At 35.1% G+C, this 13,982-nt stretch overlaps 1 non-coding gene across 1 annotated transcript; it reads right to left on the bottom strand.

The window, feature by feature from the left end:
* Nucleotides 1-12,461: 12,461 nt before the first annotated feature.
* Nucleotides 12,462-12,534, bottom strand: TRNAA-AGC (transfer RNA alanine (anticodon AGC)). The gene has a single exon. It is a non-coding gene; the product is annotated as a tRNA-Ala (tRNA).
* Between the last annotated feature and the right edge of the window lie 1,448 nt (nucleotides 12,535-13,982).

The following is a 13,982-nucleotide window of genomic DNA, read 5'->3' as shown; positions in this document are numbered from 1 at the left end:
ATTTTCTGGTGGCGGTGGTGGTTTTGGTGGTATACTCTGGGTGATGTTTTGAGTGAAAGGTTGAGCGTTTATTTTGATTTTGGCGATTTGAACGGTTAGAACTCGTGGGTATTTAACATTTTCAAAAAATAAATTCGATAAGCAGTAGATCGACCACTAAGCCGCGGATCCGATTTACAGCAGAATCCGCCGCGGATCGCCCCTAAGCGGCGGATCCGGTCTACTTTTTGAAGATATTTATTATTATTTTAATATTTATGGTTCTGTTATATTTTTTTTTCTAATTTACGTTTTTTTTAATGAAATTTTTTAATTTTTCATAAAAGTTATATTTTATAAGTTAGATTTTTTAAAAAATAAATTATTTATAAGTTAGATTTTTTATAATGTTTTATATTTTTAAATATCAAGTTTTATATTTTGAAATAATTTTTTATTTAAAATTTATTCTCGAAAATATTATTTTAAAAAATATATTATAGTTAAGTTATACATGTTATCATGTTTTATATTTTTAAACAAATATATCATCAAATATATTTGTTTAAAAAATATGTTATTTTTTTAAATAAACATATTAACAAAATATAGTATTTTTTAAATATCATTTCTTATATTTTTAAATAATTTTTTATCATGTTTTATATAAATAGATTTATACTAATTAAAACATAAATTTTATATTAAACCAATAGTAAATTACACTAGCTATTACATCAAATTCTATACAACGACTAGGGGTGAGCAAAAAACGGTTCAGAACCGTCAGAACCGAGGAACCGGAACCGAACCAGTGCCTCAGAACCGCTTATGTGTGTATTGGTTCGGTTCTCGGTTCTCAAAATTTGCATTAAACGGTTCCCGGTTCGGTTCCGGGTAAAACCGGTGGTTCTAGACTTGGAACAGGAGAACCGAAATATTCAAAACGTTTTAAATAAATTTACCGATCCCCGTTTCTTATTGAGTAACTTATTAAGCGGTATCCATTCAATCATTTTATAATTCAAATCTTCTTTCTTTACGTTCAAGAACTATCAACTATAATCAATTTTGATTTAAGCTATCAAGGTAATTTAATATAAAATGATATGATCTTCCATTAATCTATCGTTGCTAATGATTTATTTAACTTGATCACTTAGGTTTTAATAAAAAATATAACGGATGTTTATGTTGTAACCTAAATTAGTTTTACCGTGAAAGAAGACATACAATTGTATAGACTTGTTTTGTAATTCGCAAAGTTTGCATAACTCATTTGATAAATAAATGATCGAACCGGTTCTAGCCAGAACCGATTAGCGAGAACCGGCTTTAGCGGTTCTGGAACTGAACCGGTTTACTATAATAGGTTCCGGTTCTATTTTCACTCATTTTCGGTTCGGTTCCGGTTCGGTTCTCGCGGTTCTGAACCGTTGCACAACCATAACAACGACTAATTCCTAATCATCTTCTAGTTTATTATCAGTTCTTCTTGATAAGCACTCCAAAAATAGCATCAACACAACATCTCTTTGCCCTACTAAAAATGGGGTAGAATCATTAAGCCCGCGTATCTCTGTTGGTCGGAGCATTCCAGCCACCTGGTTATCAAATCCGCCAGGATACATGGGATAACTTTAAATAAGGTACCATATACAGGTACCGTTGTGGAAGCTCTCCCGATTTACCATGGGTGCCATCTTTGTTGATACAGGAAACCCAATACAGGCATTGGTGCCATCTTTGTTGACACAGGAAACCTCATGGTAAATCGATCGCTCACGTTTTCAAAATAACATCTACATAGTCACCTTTTCAAATTTATTTTCCGGTGGTGGTGGTGGTTTTTGGTGGTATAATCTGGTGATGTATAGCGTTTTTTGTGTTTTTGGCGAGTTGAACGGTTAGAATTGGTGGGTATTTAACATCTACGAAAATTAAACACGATCCGTCGCGGATCAATCACTAAGCGGCTGATCCGATCTACTTTTGAAGATATATATTATTATTTTAATATTACTGGTACTATTTTATATTTTTTTAATTTACATTTTTTATCATTATAATAAAAATATATTCTATATTTTTAAATAATTTTTTTTAAATATTAAGTATCAAGTTTTATATTTTTAAATATCAACTTTTATATTTTTAAATATCAAGTTTTATATTTTTAAATAAATTTTTTTTAAATTTATAAAAACACAAATATTATTTTAAAAATTAAATTATTTTAAAGTTATATATTTTATCAAGTTATTTTTATTTAATAACACAAACATTTCGCGAATCATCCTAAATAAACTGGCTCTTCAGCTTGCACTCGCCAAGTTTCCCTTATTTGCATATACTCTTTTATACGATCTTCGTACAAAGACCTCCATTCGTGCGCCGCTTCGTTGGCGTATCCTTCCCATTGATGTGCTGGTAGCGACACGGGGAAATTCCCTTCTAATTGTATGTTGAGCCAACGATTATCCTTAACATTTAACACTACTATTACCGGAATCTGAGATAGTGGTTCCGGACTCATTCTCATTGGGAAGTAACTCTCACTGGAGGTCAGATGGAGGTTGATTAAAACACAGTAATACGTTTAAGCCACTACGTGTCCGTGCCCAGGTAACTTAAACCACCTACTCTTTTGCTGGAATAAAGCAGACGTTGAGCAGTCCAGCAAATCACGAACCGTGTCATAATTACCGGTTACCTCGTAGTTCAACCTTTGGCTCCACCAGGATTTGTTAGTGACCATCTCATTCCTCATGCTTGCTCTAACCTCCTTCCAGTTCTGTTGACGCATGCCCAAGCCGACAGCGATTGCTCTGAAACCGCAATTACCATCTTGCTTTACATCTTTTATTCTTGAAATGAACGGGTATGCCCATGTGGGAATGAGGTGTCTATAACTTTCTATGATTGGGACGCCCTTAGGGTCACGCAGTAATGGAAAACGAAGGTCGGTTGGAGTCTCATGCTTTTTAGATGAGCGTTTCGGTGGTTTAGGTATCTTAAACCGGGAATGTGACTGAGACTGGGAACGCGACAACGAGTGGGTGGGGGCTTCGGGTGTTGGTTGCCGTGACATAGAGGGGCGTAGGAGCTGTGTCTGTGGGGATCAAAAGACATGGAGGGGCGTAGGAACTGTGTCTGTGGGGATCAAATGACGGGGAGGTAACGTAGGAGGTGTGTCTGTGGGGATCAAATGACGGGGAGGTAGCGTAGGAGCTGTGCCTGTGGGGATCAAATGACCGGGAGGTAGCGTAGGAGCTGTGCCTGTGGGGATCAAATGACGGGTAGGGGGCGTAGGAGATGTGTCTGTGGGGATCAGTTGACGGGGACGGGGAGTACGACCTGTGTCTGTGGGTATCAGTTGACGGGGACGGGGAGTATGAGCTCTGTCTAGGGGTATCTCTTTTCTTGGCTTGTTGGTTTAGATTTGGACGCCCCCCTAGGGTCGTCTCGTTTCTCAGGCTCCTCATTGTTTGATTTCCTAGAAAGAACAGACATTATCTTTGAGAATAGACTTTTTTTTTGCATTCGGTTGTTTAGTCCTAGAACTTGTTTTTTAACATGTTCCGGTTCCGCTTCATAGTCTGGTTCTTCGTGTCCAACAGACGCCGGACTGAAATCGAGCTTCCTCCAAAAGGGGTCTATGTCTTTTAATGGAATACATATATTGTTAATAGTGTGCCAGTTAAGCTTACAAGCACACGGCAAGCCCCATGATGTTTGTAACCGGTGGTCGCACTCCGCCCACGTATCTAGCAATGTGTCAAGCAAGGTCAGCTCTTTATCAAGTTTAGCGATAGCAAAAAGTGACACCCTGTTATGTAGCTTTTCAAACAAAGTCAACTGATGGTACTTCTTAATCCTAACACGGGAGTCTTCAAGGGTCGCACTGATTTCTTCCATTTGGGAATTCACGACTTCAAGGGCAAACGCCGCAATAGAGTCTAGCGAATTGTTAGGCTCCATAAGGTGTCTCTTCAAGTTTGCGTGCTGGCCCTTTACTCTGTTTGTTGTATGCTCGCCAAAGTTTAGTCGGTCGTCAATCCAGCACGACACGAACTTCTCTTTCTAGGGTACCAACCAGTTGTCGCGAATATAATACCAAGCCTCTACAAACAAATAATAAAAAAAACAATTTAGGCAATGTACAACTATAATCTAAAATCATGTTTACATAAAGGACAAAGACTTACCACGTCTGCCGTGTCCAGCTAACGCGGCTTCCATTTGACCGCAGTTGTAGTCGTACATAGATTTTGTTGGCGACTCATACAGTACTTTCCACCAGTAATTGAATGATTTAGAGATATCATCCTGGAAAAGACTCTTATGTTTTCTCTGTATGTTCTGCATGATGTGCCACCTACAAAGGTTTTTGGTAGCATTGGGAAAGACTGTTTCACAGGCATTCATCAAGGCTTGGTCCCTGTCAGTCAGGATCACACGCGGCTCTCTGCAGTCGACGAGCATGTGTTTAAGGCGTTCAAGGGCCCATGTGAAGTTACACTCTTGTTCCCTAAAGATAACTGCGTGCGCAATACAGAAAGACTTTGATGTCGACGTCACACCAAAAAACTGAACGAACGACCACTTGTACATGTTGGTGTTGTACGTCGTGTCAATCAGCAGCAAATCTGGGAACGCACGCCACATGGTATGCGACTTCTCGTGAGAAAAGAAAACATTCTCCGTCCTATTGGTGGAAGGATTCTCCCATGTGTAAAAGGTAAACCCATGGGTTTGAAGAAAGTTTTCAAATACCTACGTTGGGTTTAACAAAAAATTAATAAATATTACAAATATTCTTATTAAACATGATTATTATAATAAAATGATATTATTAATAATATTCTTATTAAATCTTACAGAATATATATTTTTTATATATGATAAAACAAAACAATATATATTCAAAATAATATATATTAAAAAGACACTTACAAAATAATAATATTCTGACAACAAGTACCTACATGGGGGCGTCACCAATTTTATCTTGGTCACGAAGAACCTTCACGACGTTGTTTATATCCCTAGTAATACATTTGTTACCGGGAAAGCTTTTCTTTAGGGTTGACTTAATTTAGCAGGCCTCAGACCATGCCTATGCAACGTCGCAACCATATCAATATCCTCGTCGGTCAGTTTCCTTAGTGCCGGGTGCCCCTCCTCAAACAAAACGGGATCGTGGTTGTGCGTCTCGTTGACAACCTCTACCTTCCAACAATCACCTGGCGCGTTGTACCTCCCGACAAGTTTAAATAGACAACCCCTTTTAATACTCCCGGTATGCTTCACCGTTCCCTTGAGTTTTGGTTCCCCACCTCGATTGCATACAAGTTCAACACTTTTCTCCCTTGAACGTTGGACTGAGATAACACAACCATGCTCACGTCCCGTCTTCTTAACCCAATCCACCAACTCAGCAACATAATCAAAATACTGATATCAAGCAATGTAAATAAAGTAATATTTAGTAACGTGTTGAAAAAGAATAATAATAATTTTTTTTTTTTAAAAAAAATAGGTCATACATTATTAGTTACATAAGAGAATGACGTCTTGTTGGTGCATGTTTTGTAACAGATGATCTTTTGTGTTTGTTAGAATTGAAAGCAACGGTCAAAGGGGAGTCTGTTGGTGCATTTTGTGACCGTCGCTATGCAATTCTGACCAGCGGAGACGCCATAGGCGAAGTTAGAACAACTTCACCTTATGCGAAGTTAGAACAACTTCGCCATAGGCGAAGTTAGAACAACTTCGCCTTAGGCGAAGTTAGAACAACTTCGCCTTAGGCGAAGTTAGAACAACTTCGCCTACAGGCCCAATCCCAAGCCCGCGAAGTTGTTTATCTATATATATGTGTGTCTTGTTTAGGGTTTAATTTTTAGAAAGTTAGAGTGTTTTGGTGTTCAGTTCAATTGTCTAGAGAGAAACAGAGAGGGAAAGTCGTGTGGGACGGCCCGAGGTAGAGCTCACCTCGGGTCGGCCGTGTCTTTGTTTATGTTCGGTTTGTAATGTGGTTTGGTGATTATATGAAGGATCTGCAGATTCATTTATTCCATTCATGTGTTTGTTCGTGTGTTAGTTTATGTGTAATCGTGTTATTCGTCTTCTACACCTTAAACGAGTCTAGGAGGATTCCGCACTCCTAGACCTCGTGCGGATCTCGTATTGATCAGCGACGCCCCGGGGGGACTTACACGTCTCCCGTATGAAACGATCACCACCACCACCATCATCATCATCAACATCGTCATCGCCTCCTTCGCGGTGACCCTCTTGAATGCCATCAACGATGTTGCTCGTGACTGGTCTTGACATGTATGGTTGCTCTCTTAAAGGTAACTGGTACGAATTCTGAGTTCCGTAATACGAACCGTCTACATGTAACTGCTGCGAAGACTGACCATAAGACTCCTCGACTCTGGCCTCATATGTATTAGACGATGTCCTATTATCCTCCGGCCACGAAGGGTGACTACCGCCGTATATGATATACCCCTGATAAAAATTATTTTGGCAAGACAACGTATAATATTTAAAAAATAACTAACGCGTTGTTGTACTATATAAACACACTAAATAACCTGGTCAAGATTTGGTAAGTCGTACTGCTCGATATTTCCATACCCCGGCTCATGGTTCAAGTCGGGAAGTTCATTCAAATCTGGCAAGCCCGACTGCTCCGGCTGATCGTTGTATGCGCAGCCCGACTACTCGTCGTTCCCGTCACCAAACAAAGTATCATATAAATCCATTATAGTTTAACAAACACAAATACTTTCTATATCTAATCAACGAAAAATATTGTCTACAATATTTTGATGATATATGAGAAATGAGCATGATATATGTAGAGAAAGGGAGACAGATGTGCCAAAATTAAATTATTGACTTGATCAGTGGCGGATCGATCGATTCTCGGCGTATTAGGTACAGTTTATGTCGGATTTGATATGCCGATGTTGATGTGTACTCGATAAGCGGCGGATCGCTCAATTAGCCACATATTTGGTACAAACATAATAAGACAAAACCTGTTGACATAATATGACAAAAAGGTGTGATCCGCGGCGGATCGGTCGATAAGCCGCGTAGTGGATGGATGTTTTAATTTTTGGGTGGTGTCTCTAATATCACCCATCTTCTTTTGTTTCTTTTAATGTGGCCAAACACATTGGCAATGGCACACTGCACATGTCTAATACGAGTATCTAACTAGGTTCTTTTTATCAACAAAAAAAAGCATCTAGTACTCTACCTGTATAGCATCATCCGTGGTGAGATCTTCATCAATGCCCATGGACTTAGTTGGTACTATGTCGCCCCCCAGAGCGGCAAGACGAAGCACAACACTAGTTTTTATGGCATAAGTAAAGAGACGGATGTGCATGTATCTCAGTAGGAAAATGCCCAAACTCAAGTTTCACTTTTCATTCATTTGTATATGAATCAAAAAAAATGAAAAATGTCACTTTTATGATTTTAGTAGGAAAGATAACGATAAAGAAAATAAAATAATTATTACTTTATAATAATACCTTTAATTTTCACGTTGTATGCGAGTTTATTTTCTTACACTTCCATAGAGTACTAAAAACAAATAGTTGCAAAAAAGATCGTTTGCTTAGATTTGCTATGACCGCATTTTTGCTAATGTGTGCCTATTAATATTTTGCGAAAAAGTTCGTAGCAAAATTGTTAAATTAAATATTTAACTCAATTTCAATAAATCTGTAGCATGTTCAAATAAAATTATTTAAAAAGCAATAAAAAACAATTAATAACATTCGTAGCAAAATCAAGATCAATTACAACTGTTATCAGTTTATCACAAAGTTTTTCTCTTACCCGACTCATAAATCATGAGCACATCCTTTATGGTAGCTTTCGACTCGAAATAGCAAGCTAAATACCAATTCTAAGTACAAGTGACTGAAAATAGAAAGTTAAGCAAATAAATTAGTTTGTTTACTAACAATACAATGGTTTTATGGTTTTAAACATATATATTTAATCTTTATATGTAAGTACGGTCTCCAAAATAATCATTGACACATAGCATGTTTCATGTTGGGCCAGTTGTCGTCTTTTTAACATATGACATGGATTGTTGATTCAATAAGAACGACAAGATTTGGAACCAAAATATGCAGCTTTTAGTATTTAAGCTATTTTAAAGGTATGATTTTAACCATGATATGCCACTTGTTTTTTTATAACCATGATAATGTGTTACCTCAAAAACGGACCTTTTAATACATTCTTATCGCATTTTATGTTGGATACATGGTTTTGGGTTAGGTATGATAAGAAATGATGAAAATAAAAATCAAGCATTAGACCTCCACAATCAGATAATCTAAATCGAATTTGAACTTGAAACCTTACATTATCCATCTCAAATCTTCACTTCCTTTCCAACACTAACTGAAACTCATTGCTGATACATTATGTATTTAATTTATCCTCGTTGGACTTTGTTCGCGTAAAGATGACCCAATGAATAAGAAAGACATGGCTTTGTTGACAAGCATTCTCAAATGCTTTTTCATATCCTACAACTGTAGTCTATACGATCATAAAGATCCTCACCACTCGCCCACTAACTATTTCTAGAATCATTTCCATGTATCATCTATAAATCATAGTTTTTATGATTTAAGATATTCACTTAATCTTTCTTTAGTATGTTCTTCAAAGTTAAATCATTTTAGATATTATATAAAAACTGGTGATGACTTGAATAAATAAAAAATTAAATATAGATGATTGCATGTAGGTAGGGATGTGATTAAGACACCTAGATACAAGTCTCTCAACTAACAAATAAGCATAGATTGCACATGTGATTTCCGAAAGACCAACTTGACAGAACAATGAAGTAACAACATGCAAACCAGCACCTATTGCTAGGCTACACCTTACACCCTTGATGTTTTATATGACCTTGTCACATTTATTGTCTCCAACACTACAAGTACATGACGTGGTATGAAATTTGACACATTGACTATTGTATTCACATATATCATAAAATGACGAATTTTCTCAATGTTCATTACAAAGGTATCAGTAATTAAATTCTTGATTCTGTATTTCTGTTGATGATGTACTCTTAAAAAATTAAAGAAACAAGTCTAAAGATTAAACCCCCATTAAGCTGAATGGGTCTGAAAATCATCAACGGATTGTACAACTCCACCACCTAGGAGATGAACCGATCAAAAAACATGTCTACAACACTCTCGTTCGTGGATCATCAACAATGATGAGTATTGCAATATAATTTAACACCACATATTTGCACCTCCTAATGGACAGTATATATCACTGTGGCACCCCCGCTATATATTCGTGAAGTCGTGAATGGTCAATTTATCAAATATCCTTGTCTTTTAAAGTTCTGGATGTTTGAAAAAGGAACAGATGATCCTTCGAACAACTGAACACACTATATGCTAACAATCCTAGTTTTGCTCTTATTGGCAATTTCTTATCACAATGGAAGGGTTAAGCACAATATTAACACAAAAACGTACTCACTATAATGTCATTCATGACAAAGTTATAAGTAGGGTTTGCTATTTTGAAGACCATTTCCGGTGTATCAAAAATACTTTTCTCATCACAAAGGGAAGGGTGAAGGACAATAACAACACAACAAATGTATTTATTTTAAAATATAAGCATTGACTATAATAAAATACTTGTAACTTCTTGACTTTTGTAAAAAATAAAGGACCCCTCTTTATTAATACCATATCAAAGAAGTTCAAGTATTTAATGAAAGTCCAATACTTAGGTTAAAAATATGTATTAAATTTATTATTTTCATATTTTACTTTCAAATTTGCACATTCAAATAGTTGTTTTCAAAATCTTAGTTTCATATATAAAACTTATCATAAATTTGAATAAACTTTTGTTAATTAAGTTTTTGGGATGTAACAAGTATGACGTTTGTGTTTTCCACGAATACGCTAGATTTACAAATATGTAGCTTCAGTATTTTCATTATGTTTTTCGTCATTACACATTTATGTAGATCGAAAGATTACATATATGTAACAAAATTATGTCCATGTAAATTGATAAGTTACATATATGATATATGTAACAACATAGATAAAATAAAACTACATATCTCGTTCTTCGTGCTTATTATGTTTTGCGTAGTCTTTGTGTTTATCGTGTTATTCATATTCTTCTGTTAAGTGCACAACCAAGATAATTTTTTAAGAACTACTTGTAGTAATGAAAATTCATGATTTCTAGGTGATTTGAATGAAAATGAATATGTATAACATGGAGCAAATATAGAAAACATTTACGCACAAATAACTTCTTAAGATAGATGGTGTGCAATATCACATATATACTCCTACAAACAATGAATAATTGTAGATTAGATGATTGGTTAATATTGGTTTTCTCATAACTTTATGGTTTTCTCATAGTTTTTTCCCCTATGCGTATACATATAATTTTCTCTACACACACATATATGGCGTTCAACAAGGGTGGACGCGGACCCACGTTACGTGGATCGAGTCTTGGGACCACAACGTTTTTTTATTGTATCAGAATTGAGGTTGGTGTGAAGGTAAATCTCTTACCTTCTCGTCTGACCATGCCCTGTTTTTGCTGGGTATTTTTTTAGAATTCCAAATGCTAAGGTTTTAAACATATGAATTTGCCACTTGCTTTTTTAAAACATGAATGTTATGGCTGATTATACAAGGATCATTGAAAATAATAAAGAAAAGGTTTGAGTTATTTATTATGATACTGTATATTTGTATTTTATTATGTTTCTCATCTCGCCCCAACCTAAACGGTGACTAGCCAAAAATTCTACCATTTGGTTGTAAAAAATTTGAACACCGAAAAAACAGACCCCATTGAAGGAAAATCTCGGGTCCACAACCTGCGTTCAATACATAAGTAATATAAAATATGGAACTAGAACATAATAAGTACGTGAATCTATCATTTTAACTATGAAAGATAAGACATAATATGTGACGTAATAATTCTATATTTTCATGTTAGATTATGCCTATTGCCTTAGACCAACACTAAAACGAGTTTATAATTTTATTTGTGCAACAACTATATATATTCTTATTTAGTTAAAGATGTCTCAGTCGATGAACTTTGAATCGCCTGCAAGCTGCAATACTAGCGACGTGCTAACCACATTTTTGTGCTATATATTTATTTTCTATTAAAGTGACGAAATATCGTTAACTGGCAAAAAACTAAAAGTAGCAATTTTCTATAGATATGCATATTTGATGTGCTATGGTATTAAAATTTATAAGCAGCTTACGGCTCAAGGGTGTTCGGTTTTTTTCTTCTTATTTTTTTCCGAACTACTAAATGTTACACTTTGTATGTATTGAACTCGTAACTTCATATTTTACACTATAGCCATCTTATCTTCTCACCTCGTATTCGACCAAAGTTATACAAAAGGTGGTTGCCTTCAACTCAAATTTATTTGATTTTATGTTTTATTATAAGATACTACTACCACCACCTTCACCGTTGCCACTGCTAGTAATAATAAAGGGATGATCATTCCATTCCTATATGGTAACCAAACACGATAATAAAATGGTAATGAGTCATTCATTTCGTTGTCTATTTCATTCTCACATTCATTTCATTAAATCATACCAAACAAACCCTTAGCATTTAACTTTTGAGGTAAGAAGTTTCCAAAACACTTGACCTATGCCCATGACAAATAAAGTTGCACCACTCTTGATAACAATGTGTAGTGGTATTTTTTTTTTACAGTCATAGGTGTTTGTAATCTTATCAAGATACACTATATAAGTTTCATGCTTCCCAAATGTTGTAGACAACTTTATGAATCATGTGAAATTTATTTCAGATAAAAAAAATCATCTGAATACGAATCTTGATTATATTAAATTTATAAAGTTCAATAACAAGAACGTACCTTTTTTTTGTGAAAAGCGATGTCAAAATTGTACATGCAAACCTACCAAAGATTTCTCTATTGTATGTTAAAGCTTATAAACTATCACGATGTTTAATTGAAATGATGCAACTTTTCATGAAAATATGTTAATTAGTGATTAAAACCGTAGTTGGTTATCTAAGTAGGAAATGTCAAGTAAAAGTGTAAAACTCATCGTATAATTTCAAGTAGTGAGTGAAAGATAAGAAAAACTGAACATATAATTTCAAGTAACGAGCGTAAGAAAAAACTCATTGTATAATTTTAAGTAGTGAGTGGAAGATGGATAGTAATAAGAAAAAAGACTTATTTTACATTGGTTACATCTTTAATAGTAACCGTAAATACTCTTTATAAAGAAGGTAACGAAATTTAAGATTTCATGAGCCCATAATATTGAACACAACAACCAAACAATAGGACTGGCCCAAACTACAAGTGGTGAACTGGTGAAAAAATAATTAATTGTTGGAGATGCGGGGTATCGATCCCCGTGCCTCTCGCATGCTAAGCGAGCGCTCTACCATCTGAGCTACATCCCCCTAACTAATATATGAAGAATGGAAGAACAATATAACAATGAAACTGATTTGAAGAGTTTGATTGGGCACAATTTAATAATGTTAAGATTCGTTTTCTTAATATAATTGTTTTTACCCCTCTCCATTGGAAGTTTGGAACTGTTCAAATATTTCATGGCTAGAAATTTGCTGGAAAGGGTTCGCTCAAAAACGACTTGGTTGCAAACGAGCCGAGTAGCCCTAGCTTGGCTCGCTGGCTCAAGTCGGCTTGGCTTTTCTTATATGATTTGTCTAGACATAATCTGACGCCGTTTGATACCTATGCGAGCCGTTGGCCGTATATAACTTTATAGTATGTATAGTTAGTTAGTTCTAGTGTTTGAATATGTAGCCGCATTTAATTAGATCTAAAGTTGTCATGATGACATTCATTCGTGACAAATTACAACTGGTTGACCAAGTCAACAATATACTTTTTTTCTTGAATGGCAAGTCAACAATATACTTATTAAGCTAAGAATTAGTTCTAGTTTACTGTACTTATACTCTGTTATAACATGAAAGTTTTTAACTCTATTAGTGAATTATATTTTATATTAACTTCATATGTGTATATTATCACAAATTTCATGGAGTGTACAAAACTACAACCAAAACTCATTTCCTTTTTTCATTTTTTACATTGACACGTGGAATTATATTCACGTTTCTTCATTTCGTATTCTGTTGCTTTAGTTACATACTTTAAATTGCGTATGCATATTTCAAAATATTTAGTATGATGATTGTCGAATATAGCATTCTTATTAAAATAGAACTCTATAAAAATATTTAATCGTGTGACTTTCTATTAAAACTATGTATGTTAGGCTATGCGTAGTGGAGAGGCTACCAGGGCCGGCTCCGAAAAGACGAATTTTTTGGGCCAAATGCGAATTATTTTTTAGGTCCTTAAGTAAAAGAAACATTTTATTGGATTAAACAATTTAATTATAAATGGGCTTATTTGATTATGATTTAGTTTGTGTAAAAAACTTTAATATAAAAATAAGCTTAAAATTGTCTCAAATAGATTAGATAACACAACCTTTTGGTTAGATATACCCCATTACCATTAGATCAAGCTAGTGGTTATGTAATTGTGTTGGAACATTGATTATACACATGTTTTTGTTAATACACATAATTTTTTTTGAAAAAAAAAAATTTCGGGCCAGCGGGGTGTCAGGCCTATGGCCGTCGATTACCCTGCCATGGCTCAAAGACGGCCCTGAGGGCTACAAATGGGGGCGAATTATGACACGTGACGCCCAGTTAGCAAATGGTGAGAATTTGTTTTTAGGTGTAATGGTGTATGGGCTACAAGTTGGACCCACGGTACCTTTTTTATTATTTTCTTTTTATAATTAAACTAATTAAATAAAAACCAATTTATTTAAATAATTAAATAAAAATGTATTAAAATTAAA

The sequence above is a fragment of the Bidens hawaiensis genome, unplaced genomic scaffold (assembly GCF_021521415.1).
Source record: "Bidens hawaiensis isolate Kalapana, Puna unplaced genomic scaffold, B.hawaiensis_p1.1 tig00012479_1, whole genome shotgun sequence".
In the NCBI taxonomy this organism is placed as follows: Eukaryota; Viridiplantae; Streptophyta; class Magnoliopsida; order Asterales; family Asteraceae; genus Bidens; species Bidens hawaiensis.
This window is presented reverse-complemented; position numbering and strand designations above follow the sequence as displayed.